Source organism: Podarcis filfolensis (assembly GCF_964270895.1).
Source record: "Podarcis filfolensis genome assembly, chromosome: 8".
NCBI classification, from domain to species: domain Eukaryota; kingdom Metazoa; phylum Chordata; class Lepidosauria; order Squamata; family Lacertidae; genus Podarcis; species Podarcis filfolensis.
Window position 1 is genome coordinate 87528014 of NC_139611.1, and position 24119 is coordinate 87552132.

General features: G+C 48.3%; 1 protein-coding gene across 1 annotated transcript in view; it reads left to right on the forward strand.

Annotated features, from left to right (window-relative positions):
- Positions 1-6919: 6919 nt before the first annotated feature.
- Positions 6920-24119, forward strand: part of LOC310768651 (leucine-rich repeat and fibronectin type III domain-containing protein 1-like protein) — a 68050-nt gene continuing 50850 nt past the window's right edge. Inside the window, exon 1 of the mRNA XM_083627217.1 lies at positions 6920-8270. The gene's annotated coding sequence lies outside the window, so the exon portion shown is untranslated. The remainder of the gene's footprint in view (positions 8271-24119) is intronic.

Below are 24119 nucleotides of genomic sequence, written 5' to 3' on the forward strand. Positions count from 1 at the left end.
GGAGACTCTTGAGAGTCCCATGGACTGCAAGAAGATCAAACCTCTGCATTCTGAAGGAAATCAGCCCTGAGTGCTCACTGGAAGGACAGATCCTGAAGCTGAGGCTCCAAGACTTTGGCCACCTCATGAGAAGAGAAGACTCCCTGGAAAAGACCCTGATGTTGGGAAAGATGGAGGGCACAAGGAGAAGGGGACGACAGAGGACGAGATGGTGGGACAGTGTTCTCGAAGCTACCAGCATGAGTCTGACCAAACTGTGGGAGGCAGTGGAAGACAGGAGTGCCTGGAGTGCTGTGGTCCAGGGAGTCACGAAGAGGCGGACACAACTAAACGACTAAACAACAGCAACATGAGTCCAGCATTCAACAGAGGCATCGCCCCAGAACCTGCCTCCAGTGCGAAGGCATGTAATGCAGTAACAAAGATGACGGTGCATCTGAGCATGAACAAAGCGCATGAGCAGAATGGAGCGGAGGAGCTTGTGAGGCAGAAAGTGTGTCAGCCTGGGACGCCGGCAGCCCTCGCTTGCGAAGTTAAGCCTCTCAAATGCCCCAGGACTAACTAGCCGGAAACTTGCGCAGAACAGGCACATTTCCCCCCACAGAGTACCTGTTTTATTAAGAGCAACTGACAGGCCTATTATTCCCATCTCCCCGAGCTTCCTAATCAGACATGCTTTATACAGGATTATTTGGGTCTCGTGGAGGCAGCCTCTGTTTTTCTCTCTCTCTCTCTCCCCACCCCTTGCCCTCAATGCACCACATTTCCCAGACAACCCATCTCATGTGCCTTGCTATGGACGCTGGGTTATTAATCCCTCTCACGGACTCCTCTCCCAGAGGCCAACTTGGTGCAGCTGCCGATATTAAATTGGGAGGGCAAGGGGAAAAGGAGGGAGATCTCTTTAGAACTTAGCAATTATTTCCCTGGCTAAGAAAAGGGAGGGGAGGAGGGAGAAGAGGAGGAGGCTGGGAGGCAGAGAGGAGAGGGGTGTCCCAGGGCTGATGGGAGTTGTAGTATATATTTATCTATTACATCTATTCCCCCCCCCCCAATTTTTTTTATTCATTTTATAACACAAATAAAAAAGACAAACAGAAAAGACAAACAGTACAAACAAATTCTTGTCATATCCTTATTTTTCTAAACATTAAGTGGGCTTCCCCAAGTCCCACCTATCTGATTTTCATTTTCATCTTTTAGCATTAGGTCCATTAGGTCCCCAGTCGTGGCCGACTCTGGGGTTGTGGTGCTCATCTCGCTTTATTGGCCGAGGGAGCCGGCGTACAGCTTCCGGGTCATGTGGCCAGCAGGACTAAGCCGCTTCTGGCGAACCAGAGCAGTGCACAGAAACGCCGTTTACCTTCCCGCCGGAGTGGTACCTATTTATCTACTTGCACTTTGACGTGCTTTTGAACTGCTAGGTTGGCAGGAGCAGGGACCGAGCAACGGGAGCTCACCCCATCGCGGGGATTCGAACCGCTGACCTTCCGATCGGCAATTCCTAGGCTCTGTGGTTTAACCCACAGCGCCACCCGCGTCCCCTTTAGCAGTTTACATATATCATAATTTCTAACCATCTTTTTTTTATCACACTTAAAATAACTTCACGTTTTATCACTTACAAATAATACTATTTTAAAATACCCTATCTTCTACTTCTAACCCTACAGCCTATATCCACTTCCAAAGCTATTCTAAGATTTAAATATTAACATATTTTTTTCAAATATTCCTTAAACTTCTTCCAGTCTTCTTCCACCGTCTCTTCTCTCTGGTCTCGGAGTCTCCCGGTCAGTTTGGCAAGTTCCATATAGTCTATCTATTACATTTCTCAAAGAGGAACTCAAGATACTGGCACACAGTCATCTCCCTGCCCATTTGAGCTTCGCAACATCCCTGTGAGGTAGGTTTGGCTAACTGGCCCAAGGTGAGCTTTACGGGTGAGTGGTGATTCGGAGTCTGCTGTCTCCTGGGTCTCCAGTCCAGCGCTCTAACCACTATGCCACACTGTCAGTGAATGGCAAAGGCTGCTTTTATCTGCCGCTTTTTCTTCTCTGTAAAATTCCACACTCACCAGGGCGGCAGCTTTTGTTTTGAGTGGTGGAGGGTGTGTTGTGTGTTGTGTGTGTGTGTGTGTGTGTGTGTGTGTGAAAGAGCAATTTTCTGTTAAAGGATGGATGGCGGCTAACAGATTGGGTTTGAATCCTGACAAGACAGAAGTACTGTTTTTGGGGGACAGGAGGCGGGCGGGTGTAGAGGATTCCCTGGTCCTGAATGGGGTAACTGTGCCCCTGAAGGACCAGGTGCGCAGCCTGGGAGTCATTTTGGACTCACAGCCATCCATGGAGGCACAGGTTAAATCTGTGTCCAGGGCAGCTGTTTATCAGCTCCATCTGGTACGCAGGATGAGACCCTCCCTGCCTACAGACTGTCTTGCCAGAGTGGTGCATGCTCTGGTTATCTCCCGCTTGGAGTACTGCAATGCGCTCTACCTGGGGCTACCTTTGAAGGTGACCTGGAAACTACAACTAATCCAGAACGCGGCAGCTAGACTGGTGACTGGGAGCGGCCACCGAGACCACATAACACTGGTCTTGAAAGACCTACATTGGCTCCCAGTACGTTTCCAAGCACAATTCAAAGTGTTGGTGCTGACCTTGAAAGCCCTAAAGGGCCTCAAAGGCCCAGTATACCCAAAAAAGCGTCTCCACCCCCCATCGTTCTGCCTGGACACTGAGGTCCAGCTCCGAGGGCCTTCTGGCGGTTCCCTCGCTGCGAGAAGCCAAGTTACAGGGAACCAGGCAGAGGGCCTTCTCGGTGGTGGCACCCGCCCTGTGGAACGCCCTCCCACCAGATGTCAAAGAGAACAACAACTACCAGACTTTTAGAAGACATCTGAAGGCAGCCCTGTTTAGGGAAGCTTTTAATGTTTGATGTATTACAGTATTTTAATATATTTTTGGAAGCCGGCCAGAGTGGCTGGGTATAAATAATAAATTATTATTATTATTATTATTATTATTATTATTATTAAATGACACAGGTCAAAGCAGCGCTGGAGGTGTCCCCAACTGGCAGCAGCTTCAGACCAAACACATTCACCACTGGCCCAATCGCCTTGCAGTTACCATCACTTTGCTGTGCAATCTTTTTTTTCCCCCAATGCAAAAATTAGACAAAACTTTATTTGCAGCTTTGAGTGGGAGTTCCATATGCAAACTCTCCTCCACTTCCTGTTCCTTGAGATGGCAGGGAAAATTCATTAACACAGAGACAAGATGAAGGATGCTGGTACATGGTCCCCAGATCTGAATAGCAAGGTGGATAAGAACCTAAATCCACTTAGTCCAGCATCCGAGTCCATCACAGTCTCCTGTGGGAGGAAATCCCTCACTTTAGCTATCCACTGCGTGAAGAAATCCTATCGTTTATCTGTCCTGGATATACAGAATTTGGCTTCTTTACAATAAGAGAGCTTGATAAAAAAATAGATATTTTTTTCTTTGTTTCCCAATATGCATGCAGAGCGTATTGGAAGCAAAGAAGCATTCTTGCAGCAGATTTCCCAGGGAGCAATATATCGAAACACACCCCCTGCCCAGTTCCTGCTAACTTTCCTGCAAGAACTTCTCTGCTCAGCTTCTCCCATTCAGCTCAGATGCAAATTGACTTCCTCTCATCTGGAGAAGCAATCTGCGCTGGGCATCTCATTTCAAGCAACAGAGAGAGGTCCTCAGCTATCAGGAGACTGGCTCTCCTGTCGTTAGTTCCCAGTACTTCTTCACACAGAGCATAGTTAAACTATGGAACTCACTGCCACAATGCTGGTTGGCCATGAACTTGGATGGCTTTCATGGAGGAGGAGAAAAAATTCACCGGTGGTGACGGCTATCGATGGCTCCTAGCCAGGATGGCTCTGTTCTGCCTCCATGGTCAGAGGCAGCGATGCTTCTGAATTCTGGCTGCAGGAAATCACAGAGTAGAGTTGCTCTTGGGCTCGAATCCTGCTTTCTGGTTCCCTGCAGCCACAGTGATAAGAGGATGCTAGACTAGGTGGGCCTTGGTCTAATCCAGGGGTCAGCAAACTTTTCCAGCAGGGGGCCAGTCCACTGTCCCTCACACCTTATGGGGGGCTGGACTATATTTGTTTGGGGGGGAAAGAATGAATTCCTATGCCCCACAAATAACCCAGAGATGCATTTTAAATAAAAGGACACATTCTACTCTTGTAAAAACACGCTGATTCCCGGACCGTCTGCAGGCCGGACTGAGAAGGTGATTGGGCCGGATCCGGCCCCCGGGCCTTAGTTTGCCTACCCATGGTCTAATCCATCACGCTCTTTTTATTTTCTTATGAGCTCCCACCCCAGAGATCCTTTTCACGATTAAGGAATTTTCCTGGGACTTTCTGCAAGCGAAGCCTGCTTCCCTGCTGAGCTAAGCTAAGCCGATCCCTGATTCTGATGAATATTCCCGCGCAGGGGGAGGCAGAAGACAGACCCCCCCATAGCAGTGCTTATGAGAGCACTCAACATTTTGCAATTTCTGCATCCCCACATGATGACGCCCTTAGGATGTTGCAGGTTTCAGTGCCCAGATAAAATTGGATGCTTCAGATAGGACCCATTGTGTTTATGCTAGCAAGCTTCTGAGCTACACAGAACCACCACCCTCTTTCCCATTTCTGTGCCACATACAGGTTTCGGCCAGGAGCTCGGGGGGGGGGGCAGGAGGGAGAGGATCTATTAATATCTTTGCTGAGCCAGCCGGCCAGGCTTAATCCTGGCATGAAGTGCTGACTCCCCCAAACCTACCCAAAAACTGGGTTACTGCCATGGCTGAGTTCCTTCACGTTGGGAAGAAAAGCAGGAGGGCGGGCAGAAAAGGCCTCAACCTGCATTTCTGGAAGGAGATGCTGGGGAAACTACGCTGCTTATAAATCTGTTGCCGTAGAGCAGCGGGCAGGGAGAGGACACCTCACATCTCAGGGCTGAAAGTTAGAATCATAGAATTGCAGAGATGGAAAGCTGTTGGGTTTTTCTTTTCTTTTCTTTTAGGAAACCACCAAAATTTTGAGCCTTTTGGGGGAGACCTCCACCAAAAATTGTGATTTTAAGCCATGGGTAGGCAAACTAAGGCCCGGGGGGGGGGCGGGCAGATCCAGCCCAATTGCCTTCCAAATCCGGCCCGTGGACGGTCCGGGAATCAGCGTGTTTTTACATGAGTAGAATGTGTCCTTTTATTTCAAATGAATCTCTGGGTTATTTGTGGGGCCTGCCTGGTGTTTTTACATGATTAGAATGTGTCCTTTTATTTAAAATGCATCTCTGGGCTATTTGTGGGGCATAGGAATTCGTTCTCCCCCCCCCCAAAAAAAATATTGTCCGGCCCCCCACAGGGTCTGAGGGACAGTGGACGGCCCCCTGCTGGAAAAGTTTGCTGACCCCTGTTTTAAGCTGTTTCCGGTGCTTTTTCCATTGCATTGACATACATCCGGGGACATTTTGCCAATTTGGCAAAATCTTCCTGATGCCATTTTCACACCCGAAAAGCAAGACATGTCAGGAATGGCAAGCCTACCCTGGGTGAATTTTTGCATAGAAAGAGCCAGTGTAGTGGTTCAAGTGTTGGACTAGGGTCTGGGTGAGGCCAGAGTTCAAATCCCGCCACTCGACCATGAAACTCTCCGGAGGTGACCTTGAAGGTTAGAAGAGGGTCGTTGTGGGGATTAAATGAGGAGACCCATGCCTGCTACCTTGAGCTCCTTGGAGAAAAAGGTGAGATATTTCAATGGCTGCAGATTCTTGTGCTCATGTTCTGCTCAAAGGTATCTCTGTCCGGTTGGCTGCTGTGAGACCAGGATGCCCATCTATCGACTTATATCATGTTCTTATGTAAGTTAAATTGTTCCTTATGGTCCATTTGCAAAGCTAAGCAGGGTCCGTTCTGGTTTCACGTTGGATGGGAGACCATGTGTTAAGATTCTTGCATTGCAGGGGGTTGGACTAGATGACCCTAGAGGTCCCTCCCATTCTATTATTCTAACATTGCGTTTAAATAACCCGCTCTGGGACCTTTGTTGTTGTTGTTTAGTCGTGTCCGACTCTTCGTGACCCCATGGACCAGAGCACACCAGGCACTCCTGTCTTCCACTGCCTCCCGCAGTTTGGTCAAACTCATGCTGGTAGCTTCGAGAACATTGTCCAACCATCTCGTCCTCTGTTGTCCCCTTCTCCTTGTGCCCTCCATCTTTCCCAACATCAGGGTCTTTTCCAGGGAGTCTTCTCTTCTCGTGAGGTGGCCAAAGTCTTGGAGCCTCAGCTTCAGGATCTGTCCTTCCAGTGAGCACTCAGGGCTGATTTCCTTCAGAATGGAGAGGTTGGATCTTCTTGCAGTCCATTGGACTCTCAAGAGTCTCCTCCAGCACCATAATTCAAAAGCATCAATTCTTCGGCGATCAGCCTTCTTTATGCTCCAGCTGTCACTTCCATACATCACTACTGGGAAAACCATAGCTTTAACTATATGGACCTTATTGTCCATGGAATTTTCTTGGCAGGGATACTGGAGTGGCTTGCTGGTTCCTGCTCCAGGTGGATCAGGTTTGGTCAAAACTCTCCACTATGACCTGTCCATCTTGGGTGGCCCTGCACGGCAGAGCTCATAGCTTCTCTGAGTTATTCAAGACCCTTCGCCACGGCAAGGCAGCGATCCATGAAGGGGTATGGGACCTTAGAGAAGAAACGCGGCAACCAGCCTGCCCTGGGTGCCAATGATGGGTGCGTGTGAGCGTGCAAGCCAGCTAGCCCCCTAACCTGGGTGGGGCTTCTTCTGCGCCTTTAAGAGCCGGCGGGGCGGGGCGCCCGGTGCCTGGTCCGGAGCCCAGAAGCCGCCCTGCTTGTTCGCCGGCGCAAGCCAGAAGGAGGCGCTCCCTGAAGGCGCTGCTGCTGGCGCCGGGCATCCTGGGCCAGGGAGCCCGCGCCGGGTCTTGCAGGCTGCCGGCTCCGGCCCTCTCCATCTGCCCTCGGCGGGGCCATCCTGCCGGCGCGCTCCCTGCATCCCTCTCTCCATCCCCCGCATCTGGTACCCATCGCCTGGCAACCTGCATCCTCCATCCTCTGCGGATGCTCCGCTCTTGCCCCGCCGACCTCGAGCCCTAGAACCGCCGGGATTTTTTTTCCTCTTCCCTCCTCGGGGGGCTTTCTTCACATGCAGCGCCCGGCGGAGAGGGGCTCGCCGCTGTATCCCCCCACCCCGCTCCAAGCTGCGATGCCCACGGTGGGCGTGGGCCGCCCATCCCCCAACGGAGCAGTCCCTTTGCCCGGCAGCGCCCAAGCCGCCCTCTTTGGCTTCTAGAGAGATCTGCAAGGGCGATAGAGGAGCGGCGCTGTGGGGAGGGGGCAGAGGACAGGAGAGCCCCCCGGGGGACGCGCACCCCGTGCAATATTAACTCTTTGTCCTCCGCCGCGGAGGGATTGCAGACGGAAGAGATGGTGGTCGCCGCTGATTGATTTTATTATACATTAAACGTGCGCGTATATCTTCTCTGCTATCCGGGGCTGCTAATCTAACGCGGAAAAGGTGTTTTCTGGGGGTCCCCTGGATGGCCGCTGCCTTTGCGAAGAGAAACCTCTGGGCAGTTTTGCAAGCTCCACGCCCTGGTGGGGGGAGAGAGAGATCGAGAGAAAGAGAGAGAGAGAGAGATCCCTTCCCCCATCTCCATCTTCCTCATTGGAGACCAGCTGAAGGAAAGCAGAAGGGATCCCTCCGTCGGATGGCTCCCAGGGCTTGAGGATCGCTTCCGAAAGGTGAACCTAGGAAGATCTTGCAGGAAGGAGATGGGCTTTCCTCTTTGTTCTGGACAGCATCGTTTCAGGATGTGAAGCGACGGGCACCTCTCCTGGCGCAGCGAGAAGACCGCTGCCTGGGGACCTCCAGCCCATCTTTTGCACCGAGAGCCTGGCAGAAGACAGCGAGGCTGGCGCGGTGGGCTTCGAGCTCCCCTCTCCCCGCTCTGTAGCTCTACAGATCTTATTTCATCGCAGGGGATTTTGGCCAACCGGGGTGCCAATGGGCGCGCTGCCTGGGGTCCCTGGCGGTGCAGTGCTCTCCTCCGAACGGGCACATCGGTTTCCCCGATGGGAGCCCGGCTCCCAGTTCTAGGGACTTGGAGGAACTGGGATGGATGGTGGAGCAGCTGCCCTAGGAACCGGCCGCCGTGGGGAGTGAACCCCAACGCCTATGGGTCCCTGGAGCTGCAGAGCAAGGTACGTTGCTGGGCTGTCGGGGCTTCTTGGCACCCAGAGACTCCTCCGCAGATTTGGGGCGGAAGGCGACCTGTCTGGGATCCCGAGGGAGCTGGGTGGAGTATTGGCTCTGGAGACAATGTTGTAAAAAAATAAAAATAAAATATATTTGTAGCATGCTCTGCCTTGTGGGTCTTACAAAACCTTGCCCAAATAGAAATCTATGTTGCTAAAGAGCTCTCAGTTGCGTCTATCGGCTAGAAACATTTTGGGGGGTGGATTTGTGATAGATTTGGTCTTTTTGGTTTTTATTTTTTGAGGAGTTGGAGGAAGAACCAGGATTTTAACCAGATAAATGTGGTTTTTCTGAGCATGTGCAGAGTGCATTTGCTTTGCCACTGAATTCCTGTGCCTACTGAGGCCTCGCCCGACTTTGGCCATTTAAAAAAAAAATCTGGAAGATGAGGAAGAAGAAGTAGAGCATGTGCAGAGTGCCTTTCCCCATCACGGCTCAGTTATCCTTGCAAGGGCCATGGGAAGTGATGGGGAAGTCCTATACCACCTCATCCCTTCCTGTCCCCTTGATTTTCTTTTCGTAGTCCACCCCCCGCCTTCCTGCCCTGTTCATTAAAAACAGAATTATTCTAATCTACTCTTTCACGATGGGTGTGTGTGTCACACACTAAGGAGACGGATCAGTGGAGATTAAAATAAAAGAAAATTAGACACAAATAAGAACTCTCCAAATGGCCATCAAACCCTTGGCTCCCGAGGATGATATTGCTATCGATTACTATGGGGTGTAATTTGCATGCCCAAGTGCTTTACAGCGACTGTCTCCTTAACAAAGAGGAGTGATTAAGATGCTTTAGCGATCACCCCCCCCCGCCGTAAAATGGGGGGTTTTAATTATTGAACTCTTGGGTTTTGTTGTGAGATCATTCCTTCAAAGCCCTTTGAGCGAGGAGATGGGAGCGCACAGTGATTCATAATAATATGATCTCCCCTTTTTGTGGCTGCCTCGCCCAGCGTTCGCTCCCAAAGAGAAGTTGCTTTGCCCCCTTTTAAAACAAGCTAGAAGGGAAAACATCGCTTCCTCCGGACTGTGAAATTGCACTGCCCCCCCCACTGCGTGGGGTGAACCCCCAAAACCCTTGCAGTGTGGGAGTGACGTGTGTATGTGTTTGCGCCTTGCCCTTCCTGGCACCCCGAAATTCGCTGCCCACTCTTGCCAGAGTTGCTAGGAGAGCTGAGCCAATGAAGCGAGATTAAGGAAATTTACGAGATTTCAGGAGTCTCTATATCTGTGTGATATAAGGTGTGGCAAGTGACTGAAAGGGTTTTTTCCCCCTGTTCCTGAGCCCAGGTTTCCATCTCGCAGCTTCGTTTGGATGGCTCCAACTCTGTTTCTCCCACAAACACTGATTTTTTTTAATTTCAGCCATTTGGGACCTGGTGACTTTTGCATTATTATTATTATTAACCCACCCTTCATCCTAAAGTCTCAGGATGGGTTGCAACGATAAAACACAATATTTAAAACAGTTTAAAACTGTGGGGTGTAGTGGTTAGCGTGTTGGAGTAGGAGCTGGGAGACCAGGGTTCAAATCTCCCACAAGACATGAGTGGCTGTGACCATGTGTGTGTGTGTGTGTGTGTGTGTGTGTGTGCAATCACTGCCTCTCAGCTGACCCCCCTGCACAGGGTTGTTAAACAGTGGCGTAGCGTGGGGGGTGCAGGGGGGGCCGGCCGCACCGGGCGCAACATCTGGGGGTTAGGGTTAGGGTGCGCAAATCCATGGGTTAGGGGGCGCAAATCCACGGGTTAGGGGGCGCAAATCCACGGGTTAGGGGGTGCAAATTACTTGCCTTGCCCCGGGTGCTGACAACCCACGCTACGCCACTGTTGTTAAATAAAGAGGAGAACCATATATTACATCACCTTGAACTCATGGGAGAAAAAAGGGATATGAATGCAACCAACAAATAAATAATAATAAACTTGCAATCACAAAAATCAGGCGGGTCCTAAAAATATACACCCCAAGTGTCTAAAGCCAGGGCGAAGGGGCTTGCAATTTCCATCCCCAATCCCAAATTTCCTACAAGCAGAGGGCAAGAATCTTGGGCTGTAAGTATTTTGGGAATGTACGCTGTTGAGCAGCTAGTTTAAGGCAGGCTTTGCTAATCTGGTGCCATCCAGATGTTCTGGGCAACAACTCCTGTAAACTGCTGGGAGTTGTAGCGCACATCTGGAGGGTGCCAGGTTGGCAAACGATGGGTTAAGAGAAGAGGCTGGCTGGTTCTTTCCTCTGATGGGGACAAGAGGTTATAGGGCAGTGTTTCCCAAACTTGGTTTCTCCAGCTGTTTAGGGACTACAATTCCCATCATCCCTGACCACTGCTCTTGCAACTAGGGATGATGGGAGTTGTAGTCCAAAAAAAGCCAGAGAACCAAGTATGAGAAGCATTTGTATAGGGACACAATCCAAACACCTTCGTTCTGGGCTTCAGCACACCTCAAGTTGGGAATCTGGGGTATCCAGCGGCGATCCTCTCCAGATGTTGTGGGGGGCTCCCATCACCCTGACAATTAGCCACAAGATGATGGGAATTGTAGTCCAGAATATCCAAAGGGTTGGCTACCCATGGAGTGGATAGGGAATATCCATTTGTTTCTCTTTCATTTCCTTTCTCAAGTCTCTAGTCCTCAAGAAAGGCGGAAAGAAGTTTAGGGGTCCGCACTGAGCACGGACTTGGAACTTTTTTCGCAGAACATGTGAACTTTCCCCCAAAGTGTTTGTGTCCCCCCAGCCCCCATTTTGACTCTGCACCAGAAATAGTCATTCTGCAAGAGGCAGGCAGAAACATTCAAGTGGTAAAGGGGTGGGACATTTTGAACCCTTCCCTGACCCTCTTTTTTGGGTGTGTGTTTGCTTCTCCTGCCCCCCCCCTTGTCCCATGCCCTTGTTTCACTTGCTAATGTGAGCTAAATAAATTCTGCAACAAACAAACAAGCAAGCCCAAAGCCTTGCAATATTAATACGTCATGTAAATTAAAGCTGTTCTGCATAAATTAGTTGGAGCGGAGCGAATCTGGACTTTCTCTGAGCAGAAATCCGAGGGTAGCGTATGCATTATGGATTCAGTAACCCGCAAGTTGTTTTCCTCAGCGGAGCTCTGAAGAAGCTCTGTGCCTCATTTTGCACAACAGACCCAAAAAGAGAGTCGTGCTTTATTCCCCCCCCCCCCCGCCGCCTTGCAGTTTGGCTTACTTGCTCGAGTTACCACATCAATGAAAGATAAAAATGCAGAGAGAATACAGAACTTATTGCAGCAGAATAAATATCATATATTTATTCAAGCATATATATATATATATATATATATATATATATATATATATATATATATATTCTGCTGCAATAAAGAGTTCTGTTATGAACTCTTTATCTTTATGAATTACGGTGCTGGAGGAGACTCTTGAGAGTCCCATGGACTGCAAGAAGATCAAACCTCTCCATTCTTAAGGAAATCAGCCCTGAGTGCTCACTGGAAGGACAGATCCTGAAGCTGAGGCTCCAGTACTTTGGCCACCTCATGAGAAGAGAAGACTCCCTGGAAAAGACCCTGATGTTGGGAAAGATGGAGGGCACAAGGAGAAGGGGACGATGGAGGACGAGATGGTGGGACAGTGTTCTCAAAGCGACCAGCATGAGTTTGACCAAACTGCGGGAGGCAGTGGAAGACAGGAGTGCCTGGCGTGCTCTGGTCCAGGGGGTCACGAAGAGTCGGACAGGACTAAACGACTAAACAACAACAATTTATTCAAGCACCCTGTTAACAGATCTGATATAGGCCGCATTTTACGCAAGGTGTTTCACCGTGAGCCAAACCAGCTTCCTTTCGCATGAGGTCTTCATCAGTTGCTTAATGCAACCTTAGAAAACACAGCAAACCTGTACAAATAAAATAAAAATAAATGAAGGGCACGTTAAGGTCAGCGCTTCTGAAGTTATCAGCCAACCGTACATCAAAAGTGGCAAACTAAATATTCACCAACAGGCCTTGACATCTGGCGCATAAAATTTTAAAGGAGGCAGGCAAAACGATTCGCTTCAAATCTACGTTCTCAACAGCTGCCCTGGGTAGATAAACTGACAATTGTCAGTAATAACCAATTAAATTCGCATCTACTCTCTGAGGCCCCCAAAGAGTTTTGGGGGGAGAGGGAGGTTGGATTAGATAGGGCACAGTGAACTTTTGGCCCTCTGGCTGTTGCCAAACTACAACTCTCATGGCGACTGGCCGTGCACGCTGGGGCTGATGGGAATTGTAGTTTAGTAGCAGCTGGAGGGTGCCACCTAGATTCGACCTCGGAGCCCCAACCTTCAACTCAGTCATGCATTTGGTAACCCCTCTGCCCTGTGGAACTCCCTCCCACCAGATGTAAAGGAAAACAACTATCTGACTTTTAGAAGAAATCTGAAGGCAGCCCTGTTTAGGGAAGCTTTTAATATTTGATGTTTTATTCTGTTTTTAATCTGTTGGGAGCCGCCCAGGGTGGCTGGGGAAATCCAGCCAGATGGGATGATGATGATGATGATGATGATGATTATCCCAACTAAACATTAGGAGTTACTTTCTGAGAGCAAGAGCCGTCTGAGAGGGGAACAGATCCCTTAGGAAGTTGGTGTAATCTCTTTCATTGGAGGCTAGATAGCCGCTTGCCAGGGATGCATTCGCTGTGAATCCTGCATTGCAGGGGGTTGGAGTAGATGACCCCTAGGAGACCCTTTCCACCTCTTCAATTATATGATTAAATTAGAAAAAATGAATCATGAAGGCTGGACATGGTGCAAGGAAATCAGGACAAATTCTCAATAAACCGGCCATCTGGAGGAGCCCCTGCTCCAAATGCCCCATCCAAACGCCCCCTGCATTGCAGCGGGTTGGGCTAGATGACCTTTGGGTGTTTTTTTCTGTTAATGGAGAATTCTGAGGGCTCCCTTGGACAAAAAAACAAGGACACCAGCCTGGAATACCAGAGCAAAACAGCAGCCAGGAGGCTTGGTCTTGATTGAAGACTGTCGCAACAGGACTCCCACCTGCCACCAGGTGGAACAAGATGGAAGCCCCTAACAAAAGAGAACACAAACTTTTATTAGCTGCTAATCCCAATGTTACACCCCCCAAAACTACATCACTCATACATCATGAAAGGGGAGGTCTGGTGGCAGTAATCTGAGCATCCTGGACCCTGCCCCATGGTTCCCCTTGCCCTCCACCAAACACCCACCAAGTGAAGCAAAAGAGATCTTTACATTTCCCTGTTTCCCAGCCAAGTTCATCACACCCTTTTGTCTTCATCTGGGTTTGTTCTTTCCGGAATGGCTACCTGTCTGGCACTCAGGTATCAGGATGCCAGGGATTATCACTCAGGCAGAGGGGCTGCTGAGGAGCTGAGCTCACATGTATATATGAATTTCTGAAGTTTTCCAGTGAGCCAGTACATAGATGCATTTATCAGTGAATTCCTACATTTGGTATCGTGCAGCAAAGGCCCTTGGAATAGATAGGAAGAAACTGTGATGAAGTGTTTTGTGGGGACAAATCACAAAAGCGATTGTGCTGGTTTCGGTAGTGGGCTGCATGTGGATGATATCTGCTGGAGGAGCAACCCACCCCAACCTAGACATAAATTCCTGCAACATTTCCACGTCTAGAATTCTATGATTGGTCAGGTGGCCTTTAATCCCTCACAGCTCCCAAATAGGAGGAGGAGGAGGAGGCCTAAAGTGCAAAAAAAAAGCAAGGAGGGCTGTGCCCTAATTCTGAACCTAATTGTGTGTCATCCCCCCCCTTCAGCCTCCCCTCATCTCGCTTTTGCCCGCAAGGCTCGAGTCATCAGAACAGGCCGTCTGTAGCTGGAGGCATTGCTCATAATGTTGCCTATTGGCTCTGAAATTAATGACAGCAGGTGGGGGGTGCGGGCGGGGGAAAGGGCAGGCTTCCAGCCTCCCAAAGAAGCGCTGGAATCCTGGCAAAAGCAATTTGCTACCAGGGGAGGAGGAGGAGGAGAACAGTGGGCCTTAATGCCAATTGACTCAGCTCTCTCCCTCCACGATGGGCCCCAGCCTTGGCCTGGCTCAATGGGGTGCCCTCGACGTGGGTTGGCGTTTGGTCCCAGGTGCGCCAAAGCACCACGTTCATAGGGCTTGCCCCCTGCCTGCCCGCCCACCCGAGCAGATGTTGGATCTGGCCATGGTGACGCATGCCTTAGTTAGCTCCCGGTTGGGCTACTACAACATGCTCGGAGGTGGGCTGTCTTTGAAAAGTGTTCAGGAGCTCCAGCTTCTCCAGAAAGCGACAGCCAGACCTCCGAATGTGATCGGTTACATGAAGAAATGGAGGCAGTGAGAGATTTTACTTTCTTGGGCTCCATGACCACTGCAGAAGGTGACAGCAGTCACGAAATTAAAAGAGGCCTGCTTCTTGGGAGAAAAGTGATGACAAACCTAGACAGCATCTCATCCTCTGTCGTCCCCTTCTCCTTGTGCCCTCCATCTTTCCCAATATCAGGGTCTTTTCCAGGGAGTCTTCTTTTCCGTATAGTTAAAGCTCTGGTTTTTCCAGTAGTGATGTATGGAAGTGAGAGCTGGAGCATAAAGAAGGCTGATTGCCGAAGAATTGATGCTTTTGAATTATGGTGCTGGAGGAGACTCTTGAGAGTCCCATGGACTGCAAGAAGATCAAACGCATCCATTCTTAAGGGAATTAGCCCTGAGTGCTCACTGGAAGGACAGATCCTGAAGCTGAGGCTCCAAGACTTTGGCCACCTCATGAGAAGAGAAGACTCCCTGGAAAAGACCCTGATGTGGGGAAAGATGGAGGGCACAAGGAGAAGGGGACGACAGAGGACGAGATGGTGGGACAGTGTTCTCAAAGCTACAAACGTGAGTTTGACCAAACTGCGGGAGGCAGTGGAAGACAGGAATGCCTGGCGTGCTCTGGTCCTTGGGGTCACAAAGAGGCGGACACAACTAAATGACAGCAACAGGGGGCATGTTGAATAAAGACATAAGAAGAGCATGCTGGATCAGGGAAGAAGGCCACCTAGTCCAGCATTGCAGTCTCTCCTCTCCCCCCAGCTGTTTCCAGCTGCTGATCTTAAGAAGTATTTCTGCCTCTGACAGTAGAAGCAAGGTATAGTCATTATGGTTGGTAGCCAACAATAGCCCTCTCCTCCTCCCTGAATTTGTCTAATTCCCTTTTAAAGCCATCTAGGTTCAGCTGTGTGGAGGATTTCCCTTTATCGGGCTCAAATCTTCCAGCATTCAGCTTCCTTGGGAAGCTACGTGTTCCTGTCTTAAGAAAGACTTTCTCCCTCCTATTGGTTACTACCAAACTGCTTTAAGTGAATTCAAATCACCAGGGTCTGATGAGCTGCACCCATGGGTAATAAAGAAGCTTGCAGATATAATCTCGGAGTCTCTGTGTATAATATATGAGAATTCTTGGGGAATACATGAGGTCCCTGCAGACTGGAGGCAGGTAAATGTTGTCCCCATCTTCAAAAGGGGGGAAAAAGGAGACCCAGGTAACTACTGACTTGTCAGCTTGGTGTCAATACCAGAAAAGGTCCTTTTTGTTGTTGTTGTTTAGTCGTTTAGCCGTGTCCTCCTCTTCGTGACCCCCTGGACCAGAGCACGCCAGGCACTCCTATCTTCCACTGCCTCCAGCAGTTTGGTCAGCTCAGGCTGGTAGCTTCGAGAACACTGTCCCACCATCTCGTCCTCTGTCCTCCCCTTCTCCTTGTGCCCTCCATCTTTCCCAACATCAGGGTCTTTTCCAGGGAGTCTTCTCTTCTCATGAGGTGGCCAGAGTCTTGGAGCCTCGGCTTCAGGATCTGTCCTTTCAGTGAGCACTCAGGGCTGATTTCCTTCAGAATGGAGAGGTTTGATCTTCTTGCAGTCCATGGGACTCTCAAGAGTCTCCTCCAGCACCATAAAAGGTCCTAGAATGGATAATTAAACAGTGAGTCTTTGAACATTTCGGAAAGGAGCTGTGATTATTAAGACCCAGCATGGGTTTTTATCGAAAACAAGTCATGCCAGACGAATCTCATTTCTTTTATTTTGATAGTCACAAGCTTGGTGGATCAGGGAAATGCTGTGGACATAGTGTATCTTGATTTCAGTAAGGCTTTTGACAAAGTGCCCCATGATTTTCTCACGAGGAAGCTGGTAAAATGTGGGTTGAATGAGGTAACTCTTAAGTGGTTTTGTAGCTGGTTGACTGGCCAAACCCAAATAATACTCATTAACGGTTTCTTGTTTTCCTGGAAAAAGTGACCAGTGGGGAGCTGCAGGGTTCTGTCCTGGGCCTGTTGTTGTTCAACGTCTTTATAAATGACTTGGATGAAGGAATTGAGGGGATGCTCATCAAATTTGCAGGTGACACCAAACTGGGAGGGGTAGCTAATGCCACAGAAGACAGAAACACTCTTCAAAATGACCGTAACAGATTGGAGTACTGGGCCCAAACTGATAGAATGAATTTCTTTTTTTTTTTTTATAATATTTTTATTCAAGAATTTTTTCCATATAAACATAACATACATAAACATAAACATACAAAGACAAAAACAAAACAAAAAAAACATGTACCATTTCATATCCTAATTTCTTATACCTTTCTTCCCCGACTTCCTCATGCCTCCCTTTTCTGTATTCCAAATTCTTATCGATTACTCAGCAAATCTTCCCTTATTTTGATTTAGATTTAAACTAATCTTCCTTATTCTCCTTGTCTTAACCATTGCTAATAGTAACCATTTACTTTCCAGTCCAACATCATTCTAACTTTCGTTAACTTTGTGATATTTCTTTAAATAGTCCTTGAATTTTTTCCATTCTTCTTGCGCTGCTTCTCTTCCCTGGTTTCGGATTCTGCTCGTCATTTCTGCCAAACCCATGTAGTCTATCACCTTCATCTGCCATTCTTCCAGTGTGGGTAGCTCTTGCGTCTTCCAGTACTTCGCAATGAGTATTCTAGCTGCTGTTGTAGCATACATAAAGAAAGTTATATCCGTCTTTAACACCCCTTGGCCGACAATACCCAAGAGAAAGGCCTCTGGTTTCTTGGGGAAAGTATATTTAAATACCTTTTTAAGTTCATTATAGATCATTTCCCAGAATGCCTTAATCTTCGGGCAAGTCCACCAAAGATGAAAAAATGTACCTTCAGTTTCTTTACATTTCCAACATTTATTATCAGGCAAATGGTAAATCTTTGCAAGCTTGACTGGGGTTATGTACCACCTATATATCATTTTCATAATATTTTCTCTTAAGGCATTACATGCCGTAAATTTCATCCCGGTGGCTGATAGAATGAATTTCAATAGGGACAAATGTCAGGTTCTGAACTTAGGCAGGAAGAACCAGCTGCACCAATATAAGATGGGGGACACCTGGTTTCCCAGTAGTACATGTGAAAAGGATCTAGGGGTCTGAGGAGACCACAAGCTTAATATGTGTCAAGAGTGTGATGCAGCTGCAGCAAAAATAAAAATATCTAATGTTATTTGAGGCTACATCAAGCGAAGTCTAGTGTCCAGGTCAAGGGAAGTAATAAAAGGTAAAGGGACCCCTGACCATTAGGTCCAGTTGTGACCGACTCTGGGGTTGCAGTGCTCATCTCGCTTTACTGGCCGAGGGAGCCGGCGTACAGCTTCCGGGTCATGTGGCCAGCAGGACTAAGCCGCTTCTGGCGAACCAGAGCAGCGCACAGAAACGCCATTTACCTTCCCGCCTGAGTGGTACCTATTTATCTATTTGCACTTTGATGTGCCTTCGAACTGCTAGGTTGGCAGGAGCAGGGACCGAGCAACGGGAGCTCACCCCGTCACGGGGATTTGAACCACCGACCTTCTGATCAGCAAGCCCAAGAGGTTCTGTGGTTTAACCCACAGTGTAATAGTCCCACTCTATTCTGCCTTGGTCAGACCATACTTGGAGTTCTGTGTCCAATTCTGGGCACCCCAATATAAGGAGGTTGATAAGTTGGAACGTGTGCAGAGGAGAGAAACTAAGATGATCAAGGGTCCAGAAACCAAGCCTTATGAGGAGCGGTTGAAGGAGATGGGTATGTTTAGCCTGGAAAAGAGCAGACTGAGGCTTTTGGGACCCCTTCCTATGATTCTATAATCAAAACAAAAAAATTTTTTTTCCTTCCAGTAGCACCTTAAAGACCAACTAAGTTAGTTCTTGGTATGAGCTTTCGTGTGCATGCACACTTCTTCAGATACACTGAAACAGAAGTTGCCAGATCCTTCTATATAGTGAGAAGGTGGGGAGGGGTATTACTCAGAAGGGTGGTGGGAATGGGTGATTGGCAGATAGCTGTGATGAGCCTGTTGACGACTCTTAACGACTGTAATAGGTCTTACAGGAAAAAGCAAGGGGTGAGAAGGTGAAAAATGGCTTTGTCATGTATAATGAGATAAGAATCCAATGTCTTTGTTCAGACCAGGTCTCTCCATGGTTTTAAGTTTGGTAATGAGTTGCAATTCAGCAGCTTCTCTTTCCAGTCTATTTCTGAAATTCCTTTGTAGTAATACAGCTACTTTGAGATCTTGTATAGAATGTCCTGGGAGATTGAAGTGTTCTCCTACTGGTTTCTCTGTCTTGTGATTCTTGATGTCCGATTTATGTCCGTTTATTCTATCTGTAACTATGATTCTATAAAACAACTTCACTGGTACTGGTCTGTTTCCGGGTACAATTCAAAGTGCTGGTTATGACCTATGAAGCCCTGTATATGAATTGGGCCCAGAATACCTGAAATATCACCTCTGCCTATACGTCTGGGTGCTAGCAACCTCAGGTGAGTCCCTGTAATAGTAAGAAGAATAATAGAAATAGTAATAGTAAGAATAATAATGGCTGCTGTAGCTGGGGTTTGGATAGTCATCCGTCATGTAGTCCTTTGCTGTGATTCTTGCATTGCAGGGGGTGGTCTGGATGACCTTTGGGGTTCCCTTCGAACTCTACAATTCTGTGGTTCTCTTCTATCTCAGGGCTGTCTCTTCCATCCTTAGCAGCTGCCTTGCACCATCTGGAACTTGTTCCTCGCTTGCGAAAGAGCAAGGGGTCCTGGCCAGGGTGCGGCCGCTCCTCCCAGAGCACTGCACAACTGCTGCCCCACACAACCCCTTTTGCCATGGGGCGGGGAGCAACTGTGCTTCCAACCCTCCCCCAAAGTCCACTCTAGAAACGACTCCTAATAATGGTTTGCATGCACGGATGCGGCAAATGGGTGTGCAAAATTGCTGCGCCTTGCAAAAACACACTAACAGCAAGCAGAACTGGCCACAGTTCTGTGTTAGGATAATAGAGTCTTGGAACTGTAGGGCTGGAAGGCTCCCCAAGGGCGATCTAGTCCAACCCCCCTGCAATGCAGTGTTGCAGACGGTGAACTCATGTCCTCCCTGGGTTTTTGTTCTGTGAAAAGGAGCTCCCCTCCCCCAGAAATCTAGCTCCTCAAGGTGATGCATCTTGGGAGACAGGAGAAGGTGGGAAATAATTGGCTTGTTTTCAAAGCTTATGTTACTGCATGAAAATAAAAGCCAGTGTGCCCCCATAGTGTGGAACCTCAACCCCTTTGTCTCAGGTTCGGGGGGTGCTGGGACAGAGAGCTCAAGGCAAAATCCAACCTCTCTGCCTTTTCCTTCCACTGAAGTTCCTAGTCCTCATGAACTGTGATGGAAACACTCTCTCTTAACTCCTTAGTAAAGGTAACGGGACCACTGACCATTAGGTCCAGTCGTGGCCGACTCTGGGGTTGCGGCGCTCATCTCGCTTTATTGGCCGAGGGAGCCGGCGTACAGCTTCCAGGTCATGTGGCCAGCATGACTGAGCTGCTTCTGGTGAACCAGAGCAGCGCACGGAAACGCCATTTACCTTCCCGCCAGAGCGGTACCTATTTATCTACTTGCACTTTGACATGCTTTCAAACTGCTAGGTTGGCAGGAGCAGGGAGCAAGCAACGGGAGCTCAGCCCGTCGCTGGGATTCGAACTGCCGACCTTCTGATCGGCAAGTCCTAGGCTCTGTGGTTTAACCCACAGCGCCACCTGTGTCCCACCTTAACTCCTTAGCCTCTGCAAAATTTCATGCTGGATTTTGATGGGTGTGTGTGTGTGTATCAGGGACGGATTGAGGTTTGATGAGGTCCTAAACTACTGAAGGTAATGGGGCCCTTTATATGTCCAGCTGTCCTTTGTCAGCAACAAATTGTGCCTGTTTTTTTTTTGTTGAACATATGCTAGATGGTAATTGATGGACCCAATAGGTATATAAAGCCATTTGCACACAACAAAATAGGAGCCTACACAACACAAAATACAGTTTTATTTTATTTGTTTTTTATCTTATATTTTGGAAATGTACATCCAGTTTTTTTCCCTTTAATTTTTTTTGGGGCCCCCCAAGAGAATGGGGCCCTAAGCTAGAGCTTGTTTAGCTTATATGTAAATCCGGCACTGGTGTCTGTTAGAGAGAGAATGTCACACCTTGGGGACTGTCTTTGTACAATAAAGGTCATGCACACAGCCACTCACAGACTTTCTTTTTTGGACATGGGCCAGAACCAAGAAGGTATACTTGAACCCTGGTTTAAGATCTCCTGATATTCTTCCTCCAGACTGCTTGGCGGTTTTCCCAGAGTTGAAATCTCAACTTTTTAATGTGACCATAATTATCCTTTCCCCCAGTGGTCTTGAATTCCATCATTTTAGAAAACGTTTGCGTGTGTAGGCTGGAGCAAATCGACTTAACAAAGGGAGAAATCTGCCTCTTTGCTTGAACTTCTATTGAACTTTTTGATTCCCAGGCCGTCAGCGAAAGCAAAATAGCTCCTAATTATGCTCTTCATTTATTAATTAGCTGGTGATGGCTGGAGGTAGCTTGCCATCCACCCCCCGGATTTAATTCCCTACCTCGTTGCTCTTAATTGTAACAAACTATGCGGAAGAGCAGCACCAAAGTAATTTTCCCTTCTGGAAATATCTCTCTCTGCTTTGGACACTCAGATGGGAAGATCTATTAACCGCTGCATGTCTGGACCGGATGAGATTGCGGCTTTGACCTCTGCACTCTTACTGCCCCTTATTTTAACAGAGTCAGCTTTGCAGATTGCAGCAAGGAGTTCAGCTGCAAAGAGCAGACTCAAGATGAGACAGGAACAGCTCAGAGGCACTCCATCTCAATTGTCTTTCTCTTCCTGGTGTGTGTTGGGAATAATAATAATAATAATAATAATAATAATAATAATAATAATAATTTATTTATACTCCACCCATCTGGCTGGGCTTCCCCAGCCACTCTGGGCGACTTCCAACAAAATATTAAAATACCGTAATACATCAAACATTAAAAGCTTCCCTAAACAGGGCTGTCTTCAGATGTCTTCCAAAAGTCTGGTAGTTGTTGTTCACTTTGACATCTGGTGGGAGGGCGTTCCACAGGGCAGGCGCCACTACCGAGAAGGCCCTCTGCCTGGTTCCCTGTAACTTGGCTTCTCTCAGTGAGGGAACCACCAGAAGGCCCTCGGCGCTGGACCTCAGTGTCCGGGGAGAACGATGGGGGTGGAGACGCTCCTTCTGGTATACTGGACCGAGGCCATTTAGGGCTTTCAAGGTCAGCACCAATACCTTGAATGGTGCTTGGAAACGTACTGGGAGCCAAAGTAGGTCTTTCAAGACCAGTGTTATGTGGTCTCGGCGGCCGCCCCCAGTCACCAGTCTAGCTGCTGCATTCTGGATTAGTTGTAGTTTCCAGGTCACCTTCAAAGGTAGCCCCACATAGAGCACATTGCAGTAATCCAAGCGGGAGATAACCAGAGCATGCACCACTCTGGCAAGACAGTCCGCGGGCAGGGAGGGTCTCATCCTGTATACCAGATGAAGGTGGTGGACAGCTGCCCTGGACACTGAATGGACCTGCGCCTCCATGGACAGCTGTGAGTCCAAAATGACTCCCAGGCTGTGCACTTGGTCCTTCAGGGGCACTGTCACCCCATTCAGGACCAGGGAGTCCTCCGTACCTGCCCGCCTCCTGTCCCCCAAAAACAGTCCTTCTGTCTTGTCAGGATCCAACCTCAATCTGTTAGCCGCCATCCATCCTCTAACCGCCTCCAGAAACTCAGCCTTCAGCCAGGAGCCTAACCCAAGGCTTATTTCGACTCCCATAATTATCGTTTCGTTTCAGGCGAGAAGGAACCACAGGATCACAGAACCATAGAATTGTAGAGTTGGAAGTGTGTTTGTGTGTGTGGAGGTTACGGTCATTTTGCAAAAGCTCTTTGCACATGCTCAGAGGCTCCCACATACTACAAAGCCAGGGCAGAAACCCTGGGTTTTCATGCCTCGCCAGCTATTAAATGTTTTCACAGCTTTAGGCAAGCAATCCATTTTTTAATATTTTCTTTGCTTTCCCGCCCGCCCAAAGTGGACCTCAAGGAGGACCTACCCTGCCGGGTTGTTGTTAAGCTTGCTGATATAATATCTTTGTGAAGCGGCTTGAGCATGTGAGAACACTGTTTATTGACATAACACATTGGGGAGCAGCCTCTAATCGATAGGCTGTCATTTCCAGCGAAGACAGATGTTAATTTGTGGGGGTTTGTTGTTGTTTAGTCGTTTGGTTGTGTCCGACTCTTTTTTCTCCATTGCTCTAATGTGGTGGGCGGGGAGCGACGGCTTTCGAGGGGGTGTTTTGTGTAGGGTTGCTGGATCAGGCCAAGGAGTTGGAAGGGACCCCTGACGGCCATCTAGTCCAACCCGCCTGTTGTTGTTTAGTCGTTTAGTCATGTCCGACTCTTCGTGACCCCATGGAGCAGAGCACACCAGGCCCTCCTGTCTTCCACTGCCTCCCGCAGTTTGGTCAAACTCATGCTGGTAGCTTCAAGAACACTGTCCCACCATCTCGTCCTCTGCCGTCCCCTTCTCCTTGTGCCCTCCATCTTTCCCAGTATCAGGGTCTTTTCCAGGGAGTCTTCTCTTCTCATGAGGTGGCCAAAGTCTTGGAGCCTCAGCTTCAGGATCTGTCCTTCCGGTGAGCACTCAGGGCTGATTTCCTTCAGAATGGAGAGGTTTGATCTTCTTGCAGTCCATGGACTCTCAAGAGTCTCTTCCAGCACCAGAATTCAAAAGCATCCATTCTTCGGCGATCAGCCTTCTTTATGGTCCAGCTCTCACTTCCATACATCACTACTAGGAAAACCATAGCTTGAACTATACGGACCCTCGTTGGCAAGGTGATGTCAATGCGGGAATTCTAGTGCTGCAGAAATCTGCATAATCAGTGCAGGAATCATAGTCCAGCAACCTGTTCTTACAGTGACCACCCAGATGCCCCAAAGTCTGAAATCAGGATTCGAACACAGAGCCCTCTCCCTTCCAGTGGTTTCCAGCAGCTCACTTTCAGAAGCATTGCCGCCTTCAAATGTGGATCCTGGATTGATAATGGATGAAAATATATAGTCATAATATGTTAAGATATAGAGTTAAGATAAATGAAAGAGGGTAAGGATTTGCTGAACTGACTATGTGAACGGGAATACAAAAAAGGGAGGTGTGAGGAGGTCAAGGAAACAAGCAAAAGAGTTTAAAGATATGAAAAAAATGGATTTGTTTTTAACTTTTTCCACTTATTTTTTTGTTTTTTTTCTTTCTTTTTCTCTTTTGTCTTTTGTATTTTCTTTTTTTCCTATGTATTTCTGTATTTTTTTGTATTTTTCCTTTTTTTCTTGTTTTCTTTTTACTCTGTAAATTTCTGCTTTTTGTAAAACCTTAATAAATATTTTAT